The 25,320-nt window shown below is 33.8% G+C and overlaps 1 protein-coding gene across 1 annotated transcript in view; it reads right to left on the bottom strand.

Annotated features, from left to right (window-relative positions):
* LOC106458320 (3-methyl-2-oxobutanoate dehydrogenase [lipoamide] kinase, mitochondrial-like) overlaps window positions 1-25,320 on the bottom strand; it is a 112,021-nt gene that overhangs the window by 85,736 nt on the left and 965 nt on the right. The window lies entirely within an intron of this gene.

Genomic DNA, 25,320 nt, shown 5'->3' with positions numbered 1-25,320 from the left:
ATGTTATAATGTGACAGTCAATCCCACTACTCATTGGTGAAAGAGTAGCCCAAAACTTCACGGTGAGTGGTGTTGACAAGCTAACTTCCATCTAGTCTATTACTGCTAAATTAAGGACATCTAGCGCAGATAGCCCTCTAGTAGCTTTGCGCGAAATTCAAAACACAACACAACAATTTTCTGATGCTAGATTCTGAGCAAGTCTTGAGTAGCTTCAGGCATCCTAACCGTATATCTCACACAATGATAGCCAAAGAAACAATAGTTGGGCTGCTCAGAAACATACACGCACAATGGCAATAACTGTCGAGCAATCTCCCAGCACCAACAGTTTCGTGGAGTTAGCTCTTCATGATTCATACGTAGATGCAGAATATCAGTCAACACCCTTTCAACTCACTGTTCAGCCGTAAATATACCCGTTTAGAGCAATGATAAATATTAATTTATTTAAGGAACCCACTTCCAATCTGATTCAGTCTGAATAAACACTCCAAGACAACTACGTAACAATAACAATGTTATCATCAGCAAACCTAGCAAAGGGAATGGAATCAGGAGGTCATCATTCTGGACAAAATATACTGTCCTAATAAGGTCCAAGGCATACTAGACGGCACTTCTAAAATTAAAACATTGGAAGCTGATCCTACAAAAACTCGAAAAGCAGAATTACAAAGATACTTACTAAAACGTAAAAAACAAACAAATAAGGTATCATATATGAAATTGTTTACATAACCAGATGCTCAACAGGCTCAAATCCGGGTATATTATACAAAGTTCGTAATATACATAAATAAAATTGTCAAGTCTGACTCACTCTCTGGAATTGGTTCTTACAATCAACTCCTACCTAAATATTTAATTAAGTTTCTGAAGGAGTTTATTACTGGCAACTTTACAGTAAAATACAAAATTCAGTTCGTTAATGACCTGTAGTTTGATAAAGAGATATTCTATGCTAGCTTTAATGTCTAATCTTTATTCACCAATATACCATTTGATGAAACCCACCATGGAACTATGTATAAACGTGCTTATGAACGCAAGAAATAATCAATAGAATACTTAAACTAATTTTCTAAAATCTGTAAATTTTGTTACCAAACAATCTCATTTTACCTTCAGTATAAAAACCCATGAATAGCTGGACGTGTTACAACTTAACACCAGACTTAACTGGTTTAGTTAAAACCATAAAAACAGATGTAGAACTGTCCAAAAATAATTTAAGTATTTATATTACTGAAGATATGTAGATGACAGCTTTACTATCTTTGAGGATCAGAATCATGTAGAACAATTTCTCAGTTATATAAACAAATAATGTTGTAACTTGTTATTAACTTCACGGTAGAATATCAGAAGAATAACATAATTTACTTCTTAAATACCCCTTATCAGTAACAATAATGGAGTTTTGTCACTTAGTTTGTAGTGCAAGCCAACCTTCACCGAACTGTTTACCCAATTTGAAAGTTATGTACAACCTACGTAACAAGAAAACCAAATTAATATACTTGTGTATCGAGCTTATAATATTGTTAAGAACAGAAAAATGCGGAAGCAAGAACGGGTTAAAATCAAGCCATATTCATGCAAGACTAAAGGAAAGAGTAAAAAGAACAACAACCGATAAACAGAACCTGTCTGCAGATTAAACTCTACTGTATTCTCAAATCCCAGTGCAGACTAAAAAAAAAACTTCTTTTCGTTCAAAGATCAACTATTTACATAATTCTATGGTTTTGTATCAGAATGAGTTGTAAACAAGAGTACATACGATCGGCAACCAGGAGGCGAGAAGGTAACGAATAAACGAGCATCTAAACTCAACAGTGAACCCCCCATCCACTCTCACAAGTAGCAAAGCACATAGTGAATTGTAACGACAACCCACCAACCAGCAAACACTTCAAAATCCTTCTCAGAGTAGAGTACAAGATGAGATAAATCTATGTAGTCTGAAAACCTTCGCGATAAGACTAAGAAAATCAGCGGCCAACAATAGGTAACTAGGGTTACCAATTTTGCTAAAACTCTAAACGCACTTTTTTTTTTTTTTGAGAAATAAAGATACGTAAGATTGTTTGTAGTTAAGCACAAAGCAACACAAAGGGCTATCTGGGCTCTGCCCACCACGGGTATCGAAACTCGGATTCTAGCGTTGTAAGTCCACAGACATACCGCTGGACCACTGGGGGGGCAAAGATACGTAAGATCTCTAAGAATCAATATTGCTGCAACACGCTAATGTTTTTCAGTGTTTTACTTTTACTTTGTTTGCTTTAAAAGAGCACATTGCATGGCCTTAAAATACACATAAATATAACTTGAGATATTAAGAATAAATAGTATTAAATAAGTTTATTATTTTTTTTTTCCTTTATGATACGTTACTTTATAAATGACCTCGAGTTTGGTTCTTTCATGGTTGAATGGAACGTTTACCTTGACTAATCATTATATATATGTTCTCAGAAAATCCTTTCGTGGCAAATGATCTTGGTTCGAATGTTATATAGGGTGACATTAGAATATCTGAATAATTATAATTTCACTAAGTAAGGAATCTCCCCTGCTGGGTCAGCGATAAGCTCACAAACTTAAACGCTAAAATCCGGGTTTCGATTACCCGCTGTGGACAGAGTGTAAATAGGCCATTGTGTAGCTTTGCGTTGAACAAGAAAACTTGAATAATTTGTTTGCTTGTAATTAAGCACAAAGCTATACAATGGGCTATCTATGCTCTGCCCACCACGGGTATCGAAACCCGGATTCTAGCGTTATAAGACATACCGCGTGCCACTAGGGGGGGGGCGACTTAAATAAAGAAATACAAATTTAAAAGCAAATTAACTTTATGTAACGATGCCTACTTTTCGGCTATACCCGATAAGAGAGAATTTTTTAGTAATAACTTAAACGGTCACTATTTTTCGGAAAGTCGTTTTTGTTTATTTTGTTTTTTGAAGTTAAGCACAAAGCTACTCAATGGGCTATCTGTGCTCTGCCCACCACGGGTATCGAAACCCGGATTCTAGCGTTGTAAGTCCGCAGACATACCGCTGCGCATACTAAAATAATTATCACGATTGCATTAATACCGATTATAACTTGTTCTTTGCTTTACACCGGTTACCTGTTTGAAAACCTCGATTGAAACAGCTGGTACTTAGTCAAGATCTTTTTCCGTTGGCATGTGTTAATTTTCACACACACACAAATATATATATGAACGGTTTCATTGTCATTGGAAAGACAATATATAATTATAATTGATCAATCTAACGTACACGTGTGTGTGTGTAGGAGGGGGGGGGTATTAATAAACAGTCTATACCCGGAGGGTAAAAGAATTGATAAATGGTAAGTGGTTCTGATTTTTTTTTTCCAGTGGAAAGAAATTGGAAAAACAAACTTAAGAGTCAGTTTCTTAAGGTGATTGTTGTTTCATATCTAATTATATATATGTTACATGTTCAATAGCTTCCCCACTAACAACGCTCTTAGAGTCAAAACAATGTAAGGTACTAACAACGCTCTTAGAGTCAAAACAATATAAGGTTCTAACAACGCTCTTAGAGTCAAAACAATGTAAGGTACTAACAACGCTCTTAGAGTCAAAACAATATAAGGTTCTAACAACGCTCTTAGAGTCAAAACAATGTAAGGTACTAACAACGCTCTTGGAGTCAAAACAATGTAAGGTACTAACAACGCTATTAGAGTCAAAACAATGTAAGGTACTAACAACGCTCTTGGAGTCAAAACAATGTAAGGTACTAACAACGCTCTTAGAGCACGTACTTTCGGTATGATAGAAACGTATTTGTTTCAACGTTACATTTATCTTTGAGAACAGACAAGGAGAATAGGGCCGTTCTCGTACTGTGGACTAGAATCCAGGTTTCGATACCCGTGGTGAGCAGAGCATAGATAGCCCATTGTGTAGCTTTGTGCTTAACTTAAAACAAACAAACATACTGTGGAACAGTTTATACACAACCAGCTTCGGTGAGTGTCACTGAAAAGACAAACTGGTCGTGGTTGTCATGACAACGCTGCTGTGCATCCCTAACTCTTTATCATAAGTCAGTGAGAAGCCAGAGGTATTAAAAGTAGTTCGTGCAGAACGACATTTACCAGACCCACCGGTAGAGCCGATCTGTCACATATCTTTAGATTACCTGTTTGTCTTCTAGTTTCTCTCGAGATGAAATATCCGAGTAAAAACCGAGAAGGCTGATTTTGCTTTAACCATATATATTCGATCAGGTAAGCTGCTCATTTTTGAGCGTATAAATATTAAACATTATTTATATAATACGTTTTTTAATGATTTCGTTATAGTCACTACGTATTGTTTAATTTTAAGTAATAGCTATTTACCTCAAATCTTGTTTTTTTATTCATAAAATTTTCACTATCTTTGATTCAATTACTTTCTTCTAACATTACGTAATCTATTTTTACGTCACTGTTTCTAAAAGTCTGCATTCATAGATTCAACGTATCGCAAAACGTAAAACGAATGAACCTATAGAATTAGTGGTTGAGATACAATTAGTTCAAATTTTAGAAAAACAAAATATTGAAATTCGGATTTTTGCTATTGACATTACAGTAAATAAATAAATGAATAAACGGGCTAATTAATAGCTATACCTTGTGAAAAGAGCGATTGTCTTAGGAATTCAAACTTAACTTTGTTAACGATATTTGGTTTTGGTTGTTGTTAAGCGGAAAGCTACACAATGGGCTGTCGTTCTCTGTTCCCTACAGATATTTAAACCAGATTTGTAGCGTTATAAGCCCACAGACTTACCACTGAGCCACTAGGAGGCTTTATTAACGACAGCTAATGAGTACATGGACATCCCTTTTACGTCTTTTTTTATGAAGATTCTATTCATATGCTAATTTTGATATTTTTATAGTAGTTATGAATAAGTAGTCTCATTTTTTTTAGATCCGCCCCCAATGGGCCAGTGATAAGTTCACGGATTTACAACGCTAAAATACTAGGTTCGATATCCTGCGGTGAACAGAGTATAGATAGCCTGTTGTGTAGCTCTGCACTGAAATAAACTCCTTGTTTAGAATTTCGTAGCTAATAAATGTGAGTACATATAACATTTATCGCTGTATATTCTTTTTTTTAGTCATGAAGATGTGTAAGAAATCTTATATGATAACTCAATTCAAGCTAGACCACATTCAATAAGAGCAAATAAGTTTTTAGTTTTTTTTTCAGCTTTTTAGTCTTAAAAAAAAAAGATCAAATAATACGTTTATTAGCTAACTTATTAATAGATGTACAAATAAAAACTTGAGTTTCTAGATAGAGTAGCCTCCCTCCGGTGGCTCATCTTTAAGCTTAGGGCTTATATATGTCAAAAATGGAGGGCTGATACCCACCGTGAATATAACTTATTATTTTGCGTTGTCATCAAACAAAAATAATCAAATGATTTGTTTGTTTGTTTTGAATTTCGCGCAAAGCTACACGACGGCTTTCTGCGCTAACCGTCCTTAATTTAGTAGTGTAAGACTAGAGGGAAGGCAGCTAGACATCAACAACCAACGCCAACTCTTGTGCTACTCTTTTACCGACGAATAGTGGGACTGACCCACGGCTGAAAGTGCGAGCATGGGACGGGGACAAACAAATAAACTATACAGAGTAAAAAAAAAAAATCATGCAAGACCCACGTTATTACAGCTTTGTATGCGGAGCGTTTGATTTTTAGCACCGACTATATATCGATCGTTGTTCAGCCAAGTAAATAAACTAAAAGCAATACTTATGGTTGGGCGAGAGTGTGTTATGTAACATCCATACGCGTGAATAAACTAAAAGCTATACGTTTTGTTGGGCGAGAGTGTGTTATGTAACATCCATACGCGTAGGCGGGAGAGAGGCAAAAATTGTACTCATATATACTGTATAAAACATATTTACAAGGTGTACAAATAGCATCAATACTTATAAAAATACACCATTATCAGTAAAAGTGATAATGTTTAGGGGGTATGTTCTCACCCCTCCCACTTTGGCGGAAGTAGGGAAATAGCTCTTTTCATGTAAAAAAGTCTCCCAGTTGGTCAGTGGTAAGATTACAGACTTACAATACGAAAATCGTTTATTGTGTAGCTGTGAACTAAACAGAGAGACAAAAGTGTAAAAGTAAATTAATAATAACAGGAAAAATAGAATACTGTTAAATATTGTCCTGTGATCCACGTATTTCTTTTTTATGTAAGTTACATAAGAACTTACTTATATTGGTTCATCTTAAGGTATTAAATATTCGTTTATTAAACATTTGCGAGAGCTAAGATTTTCAGAAATTGTGATGTAGTGGGAGAAACGGTTATTTAAGAATGCTGAGTTAGTTACAGTTTGAAACTGAAAGAAGTAGTTGTTAAGTTGGAGAAGTTAAAGAAGTGAATGTTCAGGAATGATGTTAATGCACCAGAAGCTGGAAAAGAAGTAGTTGTTAAGTTGGAGAAGTTAAAGAAGTGAATGTTCAGGAATGATGTTAATGCACCAGAAGCTGGAAAATAATAGAGGTGACCGACCGTTCGTAAGTGGTCAAATCAGAAAAAAGAGACTGTCTGATAGTAATGATTTATTAAATTCTGAGAAAGTGAAAATGTGATTGTTTGTTATTAATGTTGACTTAAAAGGTTGAAAGTTATGGGTAATTAGCTTATAACAAACAATCGCACCTCTCTTAATGTTGATTAAAAGTTTGAAAGTAATGAGTAATTAGCTTAGAGAGGTGCGTATCGTCATATAATACCACAATATGGTTGCATAACGCTTGTAAATTATAGGTAAAAGGCAGATGTATAAGTTACTTAAATACAAATATAAACCGACCTGAACTTTTGATTATGACCTACTGTTAGATAAGCATGTTATTTTTGTCACCAATTTATACCTATGCTTTGGTCAATATTCTGGTAAGCGTTACCTTTGTCGCCAGTACACACATGTATGCTTTGTTTATGGATTGAGTAAGCATTTAGAGCTTTCACCAGTTAATTTTATACCTTGTTATATCATTCCACAGATACTCCTCCATATCACTGGTGATTGTTTTTTTCAGTTTCAGAACGTATGGAATTTTTTTTTAAATCACGTGGTCGACGACAAACCAAAACTTGCAATCCAATTGTTCAGTAGTTTAAAAAAAACTCCAGAAATTGGCAATATCACTGCTTGTTTAATTTGCTAACACACACCTCAGATTATTGGTTTTAAAATATAGAAATTACCAAAAGGTTTTATATCATTTAACGAAAGAAATACTTTGAAGTTTGCAAAGTTATTTATCAAGCGTTATATTAGATCTTTACTTTTTTTTGAAAACTGTTATTGTAATTATGTTTCTTTTTTTCCATTTCCATACCCTTAGAAGATTTTAAAAAAGAACATCTTATTTTTTCATTTGAGCGCGCACTTCTTGTTAGGCAACAATTTACGAAAGGATTATGCTTGAATATTTATATCTTTTAGAGGTATTTAAGAAAATTATTTAAAGGCACGTAGCTTGTACAGTATAAGCATAAGTGGTAAATAAGAACAGATGGACACGACAAAAGAGAAAAATAGGTGTAAGAACTTCAGAAATATTAAGTTTTAATGAGCTATCTTAGGAAATAAATAAATACAAAACAATTTCGTTCAGGTTTTCTTCTGTCTTTATTTTAGTTTGGAATAAGTAATAATAAATAATGGAAAATAAATTAATAGTTTTCGTGTCAAGTTATTAACTCAAATTGGAGTAGAAAACATGGATTAAAGTAGGAAATATTTATTGTTTGTTTGTTTATAATTAAACACAAAGCTACACAATGGGCTATCTGTGCTCTGCCCACCACGGGTATCGAAACTCGGTTTCTAGCGTTGTAAATACGCAGACATACTGCTGTGCCACTGGAGGGCCAAATATTTATTGCAAAACCGATACAATAAACGTTAAACCGTCATGGTGTTTTATTAACTGCTTATAATTCTAGAGAAGTAGCTAGTACTAAACAGAAGTTCCAAATACAACCAAAAACACAACATTTCAATCATACCTATTATAAAGAAGTGAAATAGGTAAATAAGAAACCAACCAGATCATGAGCTCAAAAAGAGTATTGTGCATTAAAACACGATATTATTATTACTGATTAGGATTATGGCTCTAGGTTAGTGTGGGCAAGGAGCGAATCGAAAGGTCCAAAAATACGGAACCACGATATTTTAGGGTTATAAACTCTCAAGCTTTCCGTTGAGCCACAGGAGGGAAGGGGGTTTTAAGTTAGGGATGGCTAAGCTTGAACCTTGGGGGTCTCTGATCTGATCCTTTAGCTCATGTGTCACATAATGAGTTGTTAAGGTTGAAAGTACAGGATTTTTATGGTTATAAGCTCTTAAGCTTTCCGTTGAGCCACAGGAGGGAAGGGGGTTTTAATTTAGGGATGGCTAAGCTTGAACCTTGGGGGTCTCTGATCTGATCCTTTAGCTCATGTATCACATAATGAGTTGTTAAGGTTGAAAGTACAGGATTTAGACTTTGTTAAAACTTTATTTATTTTTATACACTTTTATTTTGGCGGTCCTATATCTATATCTTGTCGATGTTGAGGATTAATTACATCAAGTAATAATAGACAAAGATAACATGAATGTGCCCGTTTTGGAATTCAATGTCTAATCATAACTAAATAATAGTAAACATTCTCATCAAACCGCTAAGGTTTCTAAGTGAGGTGCTGAAGTATAGAAAAAAACATTTGAAGCCCTGTATGGCAACTCATTCGCACATTTCGTAGCATGACTTCAAAACTATATAGATCCTGTGCATTTTTACTGATGCTAAGACTTTACGAATCCAGGGTTTGATCTTTGCGATTAGCTCTTACGCAGCTTTGCGTTTAAGAAGGAGAGTTTGTTTGTTTTGTTGAATTTCGTGCAAAGCAATTCGAGAGCTATTTGCGCTATCCGTCCCTAATTTAGAAATGACAGATTAGAGAGAAAGTAGCTAGCCAGCACCACAAAACGTGGGATTGCCCGTCATATTATAATACCCGAATGGCTGAAAACGCTCACTAACTACCAGGTCATGCCAGTTTAAGAAGAAAACAAACAAATAGTTCTTCGTTAAAAATTTCCGAAAAATTCCTGTCTGATTTATAAATCGTAGACAAATATTTTAAATTCCTGACTTAAGTGATTCGTCGTTATTGCCAGTAAGCGTTGATTAGATTGGGAATTTGAGGTTTAATGACATGAATTATTGTTCTGAGGGTATTTTTTTCTTCATTCAAGTACACGTATATATCTTGGATTTTGAATAGTCATAAATACTTTATTATGCAACTTTTTCAAAGTTACAGTCTGTGAGAAGTCACGAGTTTGTTGAACTATGTTGACTGGTCAACATGTAACGATCGTCACGACAATTTCCGATTTATCGATGAGTCTGCCCAGTAGTTAAATACATAACTTTACAGATATCTTATCACAACACAGCTGATTTAAATAGAAAGCACTGGTTACTCACCTTGTCAGATCGTAATGCATTTTCTCCATCATTATTTTCAAATTTTACATATACACAACAATCTTTCAGCCAGGAACAATAACCTTTAATCGTTAACTCGTTAATTTTTAAATAAAATCTAAATCTGTGCCTAAGGACAGATAAGTAACGGCAGAAAGCAAACTAATAGTAACCACTTTTCTCTGGTGTATAGGTAACTAAAAACCATGACTGTAACCAGTGTTTTTCGCATTAATTGGGATCTTTCACCGTACATGATATGGCTATAAACTTACGTGATGATTACAAAAAAGGAAAAATATCAATCTTTCGCCCTCCAGTGGCACAACGGCAAGTCTGCAGATTTATAACGCTAAAAACCTGGTTTCGATACCCGTGGATGGCACAGTATAGATAGATAGCCTATTGTGTAGCTTTGTGTATATAACTACAAACAAACATTCACGGTATTGGTGTTCTTTCAAACCGAAGCTAGAAGTATTAGTTTCAAAATATATGAGCTATAACCAAAACTTAATTGTTGTCATCGTTTGTTGTTCTGGTTTTTTGGGGTTTCTCTTTTAGGGCAAAGTTACTCCATGGGCTATTAGCGCTGTTTCGGCTTGAGGGAGTTGAAACTCGGATTCTAGCTTTGTAAGTCCGTTAACTTATCGCCGACATATTGTGCAGCTGTCAAATGTTGAAAGTTAAGTACGATTATAAAAATATTTGACAAATTAATGAGGAATTTATCTAATATGTGACTTATTTTCGTTTCTCTAACTAAAAACTCTGTCTGGTAGGAATATAAACATAAATGCATACACTTCAACGAGCGTACGTACTTACCAAGATGATAAATTTACACCTATATAAACAGATTCATGCTTTCTCAATTCCAAACGAACACGTGTATACTCTCGCACAAACCCAAACTACATGAATTTATGCTCACGTGCATTCTATAAGTACATAAACACAGGTTAATAATTCTAAGAAATAAAGTAGGACTAGAAAATACGTAAATCATAAAACAAGACGATCCCGGACCAATGGTAAGTTTATGGACTTGCAACACTAAAATTAGAGACTCGATTTCCCTGGATGTACAGAGTACAGACAGTCCATTGTGAAGATTTGCACTAAAAAAAACAACAATGAAATAAGACATTCGATAACTCGAACGCTTTCAGGAGGTGGATCTTTTTTTTTTTTTTTTTAAGGATGACCAAGTAGTTAAATGTGCTAAACTTGGTAGTTGGTCATCTTACTAGGACGTGAGTTTGAATCATGTTCTTGGTACGTGAAAAATAATATATCATAACTTGAAATTTGTAATTCAGATCATTTCTTATTAATCTTAGTTTATAAAATATCCTGAATCAAAATATTTTTTCTGTATGTTCTCCAGATATTATGCTTACACAAATACATGACTAAATTGGTCCTTAGTACGTGTATTTTTTCTAAATGAATCAACGCAATCGCGATAGTTTGTTGTCTTATATTCATATACAAATAAAATATTAATTTCATGTGAAAGTTAAGACGTAAGAACAGTCCTTAGAGTTTATTAAATCATTTAAAGGACTAAAGCATCATTTATCGTTCTTTTTTATCTTAAAGAAAACGAAACAGTTTGGTTTGTTTCATAGTTTGTTTAGGAAGCGTTTTGAATCCATAAAGACACATATAACTACAGCAAATGTAAATTTTTAATGGGTAATTATTGACTAAATCCATCTTTAATCATATATTTTAATGCCTTATTTTCACAAGATTACGTCTTTTCCCTTCTGAGTCTAACTGAGTAGCAAATCACAAACTTACCAATTTTTTTATTCATTTATGTTTCTGATATATTGAAATGTATATATGTAAATATCTGTGTATGTATGAAACAACTTATTCTATTTTCTTTAACCCTAGTATACTGTGAAGATAGCATCATGAGTGTAGCCACTAGTCAGCTGGTAACAAATTCTGATGGATATATTCAGGACATTTTAACAAACCATGAGATTTTATCTAAACTGGCCAACAATTCTGAAAAGGGTGTTCGACAAGAGGAAGACAACTTTATGCCATACTCTTTAAAAGAAGAAATCGTGTTGGAATTTCAAACCATTGCGTTATTTATTGTATTGGCCACTAGCCTGGTTAGCAACGGGTTAGTGTTTCTAATATTTTATAAGAAACCGTTATTAAGAACACCTTCTAATCATTTCGTTCTTAACCTGTCACTAACACATTTTCTGCAGGTAATATTCGTGCTTCCTTTCACATTGGTAACGCTCATATACCGAGACTGGTTATTTGGCGACCTCTGGTGTCAGATAAGTGAAACGATATCTTTATGTCTCAACGTGGAAAGCGTTTTCTCATTGCTGTTGATTGCCGCAGACAGAAATAGTGCAGTTAATAGTCCGTTACAATATAAAACGACCACAACTAAAAGACGAATCTGTTTTCTTATTACCAGCACATGGTTTCTAGCCATGCTTATAAGCCTTCCACCATTACTTGGCTTGACACCCATAAAGTACGAAAACGCTTGGCATAGCTGCGTAAGCCTAGGGACCCAGACAGGTTACACGACAATGTTGTACAGTTCTGTACTAGCGTTGGTGGGATTTATTTTGCCCTTCTTCTATACGATTTGGATCTATTGCACGCTCTTCAAAGCCGCTCAAGCTAACAACGCACGGACCAGCAAGAATTCTCTTGGCACTGTTACGTCATATCTTAAGATTCCGGTAGAGGGCCCACTAGGAATGTCCAACACATCCTTTTACAAGTTGAGGTCTTGTCGTCGAAGCTCCAGCTCTAGCCAGGTTTCCTTGTTTGGTGAAGAGTGGAAAGCAGTAAGGACTGTGCTTTTGGTTGTGCTTTCCTTCTCCGCCTGTTGGGGTCCGTATTTCATGGTTGTCTGTCTAAGTTCTTACATCAGACAAAATACTTGGATGCCGAATTACTTACCGATGTTGGTAATTTTTTTGTCTTATAGTTCATGCATCATTGATCCATACGTGTACGTCTTTCGAAATCAAACAGTCCAGAAGCATATTAAAAAACTATTTTTCCGTAGAGCTTCAAAAATGAATGATATTCCAGTATTTAGTAAAAAAATCAATTACATATCTCGTGCCAGTCTTCTCCGATTGAAAACAGAAAATAATGGATTGGACAAGTTTATTCGTCAGAGCTCGCCAGTACATCCAACCAACAAGCACAATTATGTTCCAAATTCGGACAACCAGTACAGGCCAGTTCAAGAACACAAGTGTTTATACTGTGTTATTCCTGAAACTGGCGCACAAGAGGCATTTACGTGTAACCCACAGCAACGTCTACATCTTCCTTATCAACCACAAACAAACCAAATCGATTCAACCGCATGCAAAGAAGTTGCAGTAGAAAGATCTGTTATATTCTATCTAAGTGGTAAACCACTTGTTACATCTCCGTGGAGACAACAAGTGGTGTTATATTTCTATTCTTAGTGTCTCCACGGAGATGTAAACAAGTGGTGTTATATTTCTATTCTTAGTGCAGCAGCTTGTTTTTTACAATATTATCGGTTTTTATCGTAAGTTAAGTTCCTTCACTAACAACTTTGCCCAAAATTATTATTTAATTAAGTTATGAAATCATTAGCGTTTGACAGAACAGGAATATTATCATTGCACTGGAATAGACATGTAAATATAAAGATATATACTTACACCTTTAAACGTGATAAAGTTATAGCGGATTTGCTTTTGTATGGCTTTTCACAGGAAATATTAAGGCCCGAAGCAGGTCACATTTACAGTTATGTATTGTTGTTATGAGACTATCTATGATCATTAAAAGATGTCATAAAGTGACCAATAAAAATTTCAGAGAAACGTGTAATAAACTAGTAATATAACGGAGCACGTGAACACAAAATTACTAACAAACTACTGTTAGTTTTGTAGAAAGAATAAACAAACAAATGCTGTTTTATGATTAAGTAGTAAAAACGAATCAAAGGAATAATATACTGTGTATGTGTATAATATTGTTGTACGAAATGTATATTTTTTGTCAGAAATATATATATATAAACGTATATACTTTATGTTGTAGTAAGTTCATATGGGGTAAATTAGCGTATATTGAAACACTTCGTCTGCACACAAGAATTTAATCAGATTTTTCTACAAATCTTGGTCAACATTGTGAATTAAATTAAAGGTAAAGATATTCTTGGTGATAATCAACATTAATAAAAACGTAAATAAATAATATAAATTAATTTTATATCGAGAGGATAACAGATACTGTGTTGCAAGTTTGAGGCTCATAATTAAGAATCGGACGGAAAGGAGAGGAACACTGTTATGAAGAACTTTTGTGGATTGGTGATCATGTGCTATATTTTATTGGAATTTCAGATATAAAATCAATGACATTTCACATATTCAAGAAGTGAAAGTTAAATCATCACTACATATAACATGTACTACTAACCTGAACGAACCGTCTTCTACTCTGTTTAGAATCATTATAGCCAGTAAAATATCTAGCTATGACATAAAAACTAAAATACGAAATACGCATGAATGGAATACAAAGAACTTCTACATTACCTCGTGACAATAACAACAAGTTTGTGAAATGCAACACCGATGTACGTGAAGTATCAGTTGCTTCACGCTTCATATAAACAGAAGTTGCCTTTAACACACTAAGCCTATTGAGTATATATATATTAATTAAAAACATCTAGGAGAGGCAAATCGAAACTACTTAAATCATTTCTGAAGAAAAGGAATAATACAATCTTACGAGTTTTATACCTGTTTGTACGCAAATCTTTGATTTTTAGAAGTGATTTTTTTATTACAGACGCTTACTAAAGTGAGATTAGAAGTGTCCATATAGTTTTCTTTAAGCCTTTATTGTTTCACCTCGACAGCTTTATATATTCATTTTGGGACAATAATTATATTACGATTTGAAATTATTCCTACAACTTTTATCATCATTGTAAATGTATTTGAATACATATTTTTGTGTGTGTTAGACTGATGATTACCAAAAAATAATTCGAACTGATGTAAATCCACATCCATTGAGAATTTAATTACGTAAATTTTCAAATCCATTTTTACTCGTGGGGGGTAGTGACCTCTTTGTTCTGAGAGTCTTTGTTGGAAACTTAATATTTAAAATGACAAATAGTTTCTGTAATGAGCGAATTTTTAACCTAGATCGAGATTATAATGAGCTGTACATATTCCAGTTTTAGAAAAGTCTATATTGGACACTTTTTCAAGTAGGTTAAGAATTACTTAAAAACACATAACACAGTGATGTTTAATTAACGATAAAAAAGATGCAGAGAAAAACTCCAAATGTTAATGTGGGGGTATAGCACAGATAGCTTCCTTTTGTATCATTGTGCTTAACAATAAACAAATAAAATGTTAATATTACTGAGTAAGTTAGAGTCATTACTAGGTATTACCAATTTGTATTTCTGCAAGTTTTCATAGCCTTTGTTGAGATTATTTATTTATCTAAAATTCACATTAACCTGCTAAGACAAAAATAAAATATAAAAAAAAACAGTGAAAAAAGACGTTGGTCTCATATAGTGTTTGAGGTTTTAACCACGCTTTAACTGAATTTATCGCTGGACGCCACACAGTGGAAGATTCTGCCAGTTATCAGGACGAAGGCTCACTGCAGGGAGGAAGAATGCCTATCGTAAAATCCACAGAAGCTACTGTAACAGCTTCTTCATGTTGGGAACTATTCCCGAGGGTTCACCACGCTAATCAAATAATTGTCTACAGAAGATACTGTAACAATCTGACTATAAAGATATTACTTTTAAGTGTTTACCTTTAAGTATGACTTGTAATATTATAGTTACATACTGAATGTACAACGAGTCTGATTAGTGGCACTGATATTAAATCTTGACGTTACTTCAAGTCTGACTATAAAGATATTACCTTTAAATGTTTACCGTATAGCGAGTATGGCTTGTAATATTATACTTACATATTGAATGTACAGCGACACTGATATTAAAGCTTGACTTTACCTCAATTCTGACTATACAGGAAATATAACAAGTAATATTAATGTTGTAGCTTGTTTGGCAACGTTTGCTCTACGATTTTAATATTTCCTTTATTTATAGCTCAATACTTGAAACAGTGGTATTTTCAAAGTTTATAACTTCGGTGATTAATGAAACACAAGGTTAATGTCACTCTTTGAACGAACTGAATATGTTGATGTAGCGCCGTGCAGTGGCACTACGAGCGATGTGTTTAGCACTTATATAGTTTTGATTTACAGTAGATTAGATTTAGATTAATCTACTGTCGCAGTGGAAAGTGTTATGGATGGAAGCATAGGTCATAACCCTATCCGATGAAGGATATTCTTACAGTGGTATAATCAAACAATATAAAACCAAAGAACACAATATTCCGAAAAATGGAGACTTCAATACTAATCTGGAAGCCGAAAAATGATTGCATAACACAGTCTTTAGGTTTGTTTGTTGTTAAGCACAAAGCTACAATGTGCTATCTGTGCTATGTCCATCATGGTACCGAAAACCTTTTTTTTCAGTGTTATAAGTCCACAGACTAGCCACTGTGTCATTGGGGGGGGGGGGGGAGCTGTTACGACCGCAAACTGAAAGCTCACTCCAAGCTGTTTCCGAGCAAAGAGCCAAAATGTCGTCACAATGAAAACAGACATATTTCCTATTATTATTAACAAAATAGTATATAAGGATTTGAAAACGAATTTTTACAAGCTACACTTCGAAATAAAAGTCTGTTTCATGATAATGTCGATCGTAAACTGGAATTACAACAATTTCATTCGGCCACACGTCTGTAAAGTCCTATGATGTAGCACAAATAGATTTGTATTTTTGGTGTGCTTAAACATGGTCTAGAGAACCAATGTTCACGCATAGTGGAGAGTTTTGGAAATGTTCTTAATATGTGTAGTAATGTGTTATATGTTATATGTGTTATATGTTATATGTGTTATATGATATATGTGTTATATGTTATATGTGTAGTAATGTGTTATATGTTATATGTGTTATATGTTATATGTGTAGTAATGTGTTATATGTGTTATATGTTATATGTTATATGTGTTATATGTTATATGTGTAGTAATGTGTTATATGTGTTATATGTTATATGTGTTATATGGTGTCAGACAATATATGACCATCATACTGAGTACATGGAAGAAAGTAGAACCGACCTGGAAGATAGTTCTTGTAACGTACACTGGATAAAGTCCCAAAGGCAGAAATTACCTGGAACAGTGTGTTTATAAAGTATGATGGAGAATGTAGTTCCAAGGAAGAACTGGCCTGGACTTTATAAAGTATGATTAACTCTGGATATTTCTTCCTATTCTGTGGCGTTTAGTTTAATTGTATAAAACAAATTGTCCAAGTATAGCTTAGGTGTACTTTTTAGCGCCATCTATTGAGCGTTTTGTAAAGTACTAAGGCTTCTTTAAATTTTAGATTTATTTTACATATTTCGGCATGATAAATTATACAAACGATATCGATTACAATATACTTCCTTGTATTTCAGTTTAAAAATCTTCAATTATAAACATTGGTTAGTGATAGAAGTAAATTCTTCGTACTGATAACATTTAACATTATATAATGGTTGTAATGCTTCTATCAGTGGAAAATATTGATTTTCATTAACGATAGCTTCTTAAAGTGACGTCAGCTCTGACCTTGAAGATTTGAAGTAGTTTTATTGGTTAATCTTTTTAATCGTGATAGGTAACATTGATTATTTTTATACCAGTGATCTTACTTCAACAGTTTTCAAGAACTACATCAGAATATTAAATAATGCAATTATATATATCTCAAATACCTTGAAGGGACAGTTGTACTGAGCAAGAACAACAGTGTTAGTCAAATATTTCAACAGGATTCAAACGTACATATACGCTTGGAATAACATTTCATAAACGTTAACTTTGAAAATGTCATTACAATTAAAACGGTTCGCATGAGTTGTTGTCATAAATTCAATAATTAAGTAAAAATGTTTTCCCTTTTTACTCGTTCTTTTAAAAATCTATGAGCAATCGGATGATACTTTAGCACCTCCTGGTATCGTAGTCATTTATTAACTTCTCATCATGTTAGTTTAATAAGCAAAATTTCAAAGCTATGAAATGGACCAATCTAATGTTATATTACAGGTTTAAGTTTCTCGTAGTCTCCTGGAAACCAACAATGCAGCATAGAATATTTTATCTTAAAAGTTAGATACATGAACACCTCATGCAGTGATTTGTTATTTTTATCTTTTGAAATACACCTTTAGAATACATCAACAATACAAGTATATGATGTGCGTGCTATAGTTCAAGACGTCTTTAACTTACGAAGACAAGATGACTTCGTACTATTAACCATGTTCTATACTTTAAGGCAAGAGAAAGTCTTCTAAGCACTTTTTTTGCCCCTCAGTGACACAGCGGTATGTCTGCGGACTTACAACGCTAGAAACCGGGTTTCGATACCCGTGGTGGGCAGAGCACAGATAGCCCATTGTGTAGCTTTGTGCTAAACTTCAAGCAACAACAACAACATCTTAGCACTTCTTAAATAATCTAAAAATCACTCCTTACATAGAATTACTACGCATACGCATTCACAACATTGTGTATGTGTGTGTGTGTGTATTTTCAGCAAATAAATCTTTAAATCTCATCACCAGTTTTGTATGTAACAGCTGAAACGTTGGAGCAGAAACAGAATATTCCAAGCAAACCAGTTCGGATCTATTTCAGTATCTTATTCCAAAAAATTATATACTTTACGAGAGAATTTAATTAAACTTGCTGTTTAATGGGGACCAGTTTGTTACCTTACTTGAATTCATAATCAACTTTATGCATGATAGATTACGTGTGATTTATTCTTGCTTAAATCCATTAACAAGATCCAGAAAAATATACATTTAAACGTAGCTCAGTATTTTTGACAAGGCTACACGTTCCTCGTCGATTTACAAAACATTAATATACAATGCAGTGTAGTTACTTTAATATACTAATTAGCTGTACACTCTATAACCTCAATAACTTGTTATTATAAAAAAAATGAATAATAACTAGGTATAAAAGTTTTAATCTATCACAGCAAGCATGGTGCCTGTACAGGCAATGAACAGAGATGAAGATTGATTGAATCCTAGAGTACTGACTATGTTACAATTAACTGGTGTACACATAAAAAATGTGTGTAAATATCACAGTAAATACTTATTCCGAGAAAAGGGTTTACTTCCAACTTAACGGATAGATATATAGAAAGCCAAGCAATTTAATAGCTTAACGATATTCTAAGTAAAGAAGAATATATAATAATATGTGAACCACACTATGACTGGACTATTCAGTGCTGGCAGTATTAATTGTCGAAGACTTAGTAAGTATTTGAACAGTATAAATATATATTATTGAAAAACAACAATATAAAACATGATTTAGTGTAATTGTGACAGATTACTCAGTGTCTTCTACTAGAAAACACCCTTCGGGAACAACTCGGACATAAACAGGCATTAGCATGGGGGTGTTTTCTCAAATGAATGTTGCCTAGTATTCTAATTTGTCATTTTAAGGGCATGATTATATGTGAATAATTCTTTACCTGCTGTCTTTCCATTGACACCCGAGGCTACATACTTGCTTTGATGTCAACAAGTAAGACTTCACTTTTATACACGGGCTGGCCGTGGCTTAGTGACGAGCTTGCATAGACAAAGAATTCAGAGTTCGCGTCTCTTTGTCGAAAAAGAATTTTCTCCGCAACTTGGGGCCGTGAGTACGTTAAGAATCTATAGTTGAGTCACACAAGAGTAGACGAAGAGCTAGGGGTGGGTACTGTTAATTAGCAGCCTTCCCTACGAAGTCAAAGGGATGACTGTACGCAGAAAATCCTTATAGATTTGGGCGAAAGTTTTAAAACATTTTATACTTGATATTTAGTTATTGGCTTTATGTCATAAACTTCACATTCTTTTAACAGCTGGAAATTTTTTTATGTCTTTGCATACTTGTGATTTATGAGATTATTGGATTTTCATCTCTTCCAATACTGGCTCGTTATTTAATGACTTTATACTCTTGTATCATTACTGTAATGAGACGCGAACCATGTACCCTCGGATGCACGCTGACCACTAGATCACGCCCGGACGTACTTAAACATAAGTAGCTTGCTTTGTTCAGAAATTAATTAATAACATTCTTCAACTAGTAGTATACACCAGTTATAGAATCTCAGCTCTCCACAGTCCGGCACTCTAACATAGGGCCACGCTCGGCCTCCATGTTTGACGAGAGTAAGTATTGTATTTCACAATAATATATTTTAATATCAAAGTATAAAAGGAAGTTCTGAATTTTAAAATGAGTTTTTAGTGTGTATAATTAATTAAGTAAAAGAAATATCTTCTGTGCATCGAATACATCGATGATGTAATTCTTTAAATATTACTCTTAACTGTTAAGTTCTTCTCGCCGGTCAACAATAAGAATATTACATAGCTGTCAGTTAAAAATGAAATTAAGAAGATTATGGAAGTGTGTGTTCTATTTTTAGGAAACAAAACACATTGACTTTCTTTTAGAGTTATTACACTAATGCACTGATAAAAGAGAATGTACATCTTACACATGAAAAATTTGCATTAGAAAATATTTATTAAGCAAATCAATTGTTTAGGCCCATTAGTTTTTATGCCACCTAGTGTCATCTTCGAAGTTGAAAGTCCATAGAGCATATTACAGGTTTTATGAATATTTGAGATTACTTTCTGTGGTAGTCTAATCCATTAAATACAATAAGATTAGACCGGTTTGTTTTGAATTTTACGCAAAGATACTTGAGGGCTATCTGCGCTAGTCGTCTCTAAGTTAGCACTGATAGACTAGAGGGAAGGCAGCTTGTCAACACAACACTATCCATCGCCAACTCTTGGGCTACTCTTTTACCAACGAATAGTGGGATTGACCGAAAAACATTATAACGCTCCCACAGCTGAAAGGGTGAGCTTGTTCGGTGACAGAGATTCGAACCAGCGGATTGCAAGTCGAGTGGCCTAACCATCAGGCTATCTATGCCAGGCCAAAATAACATTATATCATCTGATTGGTTACATATTACTGAAAGAATGAATGAATGAAGTTATTGACATCAGATGAAATTATTTCCAGCGTTTGTGTCGGAAGACTTTTTAAAAACTAGGGTTCTCCAAATATATAGAAATTACAAAAAGTTGTTCAAATGCATGCTTCCTGTATATTTTCCATTCTACGACTCATTTTATTAAAACAGGTTCATTTTCAGCCCAATTGAAGATGCTAAAACCTTACCACCAACAACAAATATCTTTGCACGTTTAAAAATATACCGAAATTTGAAATTTTGTAAGTATTACCCTTTTTATTTTAATTAAAAGATTATTAGAAGTTGTTCTACTTTTTTTTAAAGATTTTAATGCACATATTTCTATGTGATATTCAAAGTTTGAACGTATATATTGAATTCACTACCATAATATTCATCGAATCTTGTTAACTTAGATTGATGAACAATGAATCGGCCTGTTTTGAGAAAAGATCAAAATATATGGTTAGTGTTTCCCAGTTACAAACAAATCAGTGGTTATATGGTTAGGGGGAAAACCTGCACGTGAACCCTCAGCTTCCAGAATTCCTACAAAGGTAGATGTATTATGGCTGTTCTTCTGTGCTTGTTATAATTTTCATGCTATAACTTTTAACTTAGTAAGCGTATCTTCACCAAATTTTGTATATTATCAACAAACATTATAAAACTTTCGTACGCAAAATATCAGATTTTTTGTTATGTTTTAAAATTGCTTAAGTTATGTTTTTCTCATGCATTTTTTTCTTTTCGAATGTTGACTATCCAACATGCGAAGTAATTTTGATTTTAAGATTAAAAATACTTTTGTGTATCAGAAAATTTCCATGGACCAATGCATAATAAAAAATACGTCAACTTTATTGATGCAGTTGCAAATACAGTCGATCTTGAAATTCAAAACCAATGGGACAAATCAGGAATGGCTACTCAACGAAAAGACAAATTCAAAGCTAGATTCTGAATCTCTGAATCTTTATGATGGTTACAGGACACTGCAGAAGAGGAAACAGTGTAAATGAAAATAAAGCGAAGGAAAAAAATTGCTTATTGAAAAACTATAAATCCTTATTGATATTAGATGAAATTATTATCAGTTTCTTTTCAGTGGCTTTTGTGTTGGAAGACTCTTTCAGAACTGGGGTGCTCCAAATATATAGCAATTACAAAAAAGATCAGGATATATGTTTAGAGGAAAAACTGATCAATGTGAAGGAAGAAAAACCACTGGAAAAAAAGTCCCGATTTTTCCACAATTAGCTGTATTGACTAAATTGGTGCATTTGGTTTGCAGAAAACCATAGAACGTATTAATCCTTCTTGGTATCGACATTAACTGGTTACACTTGCCACGAACACAATGGGCCACTGATGGGGATTTCCAGAAAGCTGCCACGTTTCTTAAGCATGCCAAGATGGTAAACGATCTTCCCGATGAAAGAGTGGTCAAGTTCATCATAGACTTTGCAAACACCATAACAAAAGATGAAGAGCAAAGGCATTTCATGATGCAAGCAGTCGAAAAACAATGTCACAATGTCCCAGATTTCAAAAAAGAAAATTCTCCAAAATATTTGAATTGTTGTCTTCTGTGACTGTCTGATTGTCTGAACCATTCGTAGTGTGACTTTTACGCTATTTTTCAACTCATTGATTAAGTTAAATATTGATTAGAAAATATGATTTTTTTCTATATGCACTAGTATTTTAGCTATATATATATAGTAAATAGTGAACCATTTGAAATTATCCCTTTTTTTAGTGAAAAGCTTTAAATTATCTTTCAGACCTCAAACATGACTCTGGTCACTTAGAATGATCAATGTAATCGGAAAATTCTCAGGAAGCGTGTATTTTTTTACATTTGAACCTTTTGGAGCACCCTATTCAGAACTATAGCTCTCTCTTTGCTGATGATGACATTGGTCCTGAGTAACTTGGAGTATGGGTTTGAAGTGCAGTCCTTCCCTAAACTATCTGATGCGCGAAGGACATTAAGACTCCTAAAAACCCTCTTTTTCAAAATATTATGTTCACTGCTTAACACTTTCTTCGGAAATAGTGGTTACGTATACTCCTTTGGCCACAAATGTTTTTTGGAGTATTTAACGAGCACGGTCAGTGCAATTTGCTAGTATACATGAATGGATGTTTCTGTACGTGATACTTAGTTCTAGAATATTTGAGGAGAAGTATTATGATTTACATGTATTTTCATAATCTGTAATGTAACCTTAATGCAATTAAATGATGCACATGAGATAAACTTAACTTCAATTTCAAATGATTCATAAGAAAAATAAATATAAATGATCAAGCTCTACTGGATGATGTCCCTTCTATCCACCCTTGTAACAAAGATTATCAGCATCTTAATATAAACATACAGTGTTGATATCTGCAGGCTATCTCAATCTATGCTAATATCGGAAATGTGACAACTCGCAAATGCAGTATTTAGTCATGATTTTACGTTTAGAAAGCATTGGTTAGCCCTAAAGCCGAAGAAGCTCATTTAAAACCACATTTTATAGTATGTTTACGCTAATGATTCCCATTGGAAAATTAATCAGACCGGACGTCTAGGTTTCTGACTGATTTGACCCCTGACACTTCCAATTTCATCATGATAAACAAAACTTTGTTAATACTAAATTTGTTTGTTTTAGAACAAAACCACATGGGGCTATCTGATGTGTCTACCGCTGGAAATCCAACTCCAGATTTTAGAGTGTAAGTCCTTAAAACTTACTGCTGTCCCACCGTGGGACAGTAATTCTAAAATATAACGATTATATACTTCCAGAGTATGCTTTGCAGATAAAGGGGCTAACTGATATTCTGTGTTTGGGAAAAATTGCCGTACTTTGGCTTAGTCTCTGTTATTTTGTACCTGACTTTAAGCCCATATCAGTACGGAAAACGATAACAAAACCTCACCATAAGGTATGCAATCATAAGCATTTATCCAACCTAAGAGCACGTATACTATGCTTTGTTTGATTGTTACAAAATATATTAATCTGAGGAAATACTGAAACTGGTGATAGTCTGAGGAGCAAATAACTGCCCAATAGTTAGCCTTATTTTATTATGAAATCTATATAGGTTTTTATTGCACAAAGAATTTTGTATTTGTGCTCTGCCAGTACTAATCATTTAATTATAAACTATCAAAGTTTTTTTTCAAATTTTTGATTTAAACTGAAGACCTTGTAGTGCCCGTGTAGATGCCTTGTCTAAATAATAAAGGCACTGGATGAATTTTCTCGTCATAAACACAATCGCTATTTTCTTATAAGTGTGTAAGGAACATTAAAACCACTACTTTTGATATTACTAAAAATCCAAACCCAAAGTGACAGTGAGGCCACATTTTTCTAGCGACTTCCGCACGGCCTTCACATGTGATCTTTGATGGAAGTAGGTCAGCTAAGTTAGAAGGAAATAACAACAACAGAAAATAAGAGAGAGTGAGATTATACCCGTCCTTGTAATATCTAGACGCTGCACGGCGGTGAGAAGCTTGAAAAAAAAATTCATTATGAAAATGATTCCCAGACTTCTCAGCATACAACTACATGGTTAAGACGGCTAGGCAAATTTTCTATGTATTATTGATAATTAAATTTGCACATTACTTGGTTGTTATAACAAAAATGAGCAGACTTCATTTACTAAGGCAAAATTTGCATCTTACTTGGTTGATGTAATAAAAACACACACACACACACATATATATTGTATATATTAATGTTTATTTTGCTTAAATGTTGAATTTTGATCAAAACCACTCAAGGACTATCTGCGCCAGTTGTCCCTAATTTAGAAGTGATAGGCTTGAGAGAAGAAAGATAGTCAACACCACTCACATCTCAAACTCTTGGGCTATTCTTTACCAACGAATAGTGGAATTAAACTTCACATTATAACGCCCAAACGGCTAAAGGGGTGAGTAGATTGCGAGTCAAACACCCTAACCACCAAACCATGCCTGACCCCTTTAATGTTTGTAGTAATACAGAAAAATTCCATCAACGAATTTGTTATTCTAGCTCGAAGGAAACAGTGTATGTGAAACTCAGGAAGTTACTAACCATTTAGTTTAGCTTTACATCAGACGCAATTTTTCTGGGTTAGTAATGCGGTTAATGTGATAAAATGATAACGGGGACAAATTGGCAAATATCCTAAAAGACATTTTTAAATAAATGCTTCATACATATCCATTATCGCGTTAAAGCTGATACTTCATATTATTATATATATGATATAAAAATATAACATCTATAACACTCTTCATACAATTGTAAAGTCAGTCAGTACATATCTAAATTGGAAAATAAAATAACATAAGGGAAATGGTAAAGGAATTTAGTCCCTTTTCTGAGAATATTATTAATGGCATTTCTTAGTATAAGTTTTATTCCTCATTTTGCAGATATATATATACATATATCACTGCATCATTTCAAAAAGTTCAGTCTTTTATATATATATATATATATATATATATATATATCACTAAAACATTAA

Source organism: Limulus polyphemus, unplaced genomic scaffold (genome assembly GCF_000517525.1).
Source record: "Limulus polyphemus unplaced genomic scaffold, Limulus_polyphemus-2.1.2 Scaffold444, whole genome shotgun sequence".
Taxonomy (NCBI): Eukaryota; Metazoa; Arthropoda; class Merostomata; order Xiphosura; family Limulidae; genus Limulus; species Limulus polyphemus.
The sequence above is the reverse complement of the archived record's forward strand: the minus strand, read 5'-3'. Positions and strand labels throughout refer to the sequence as shown.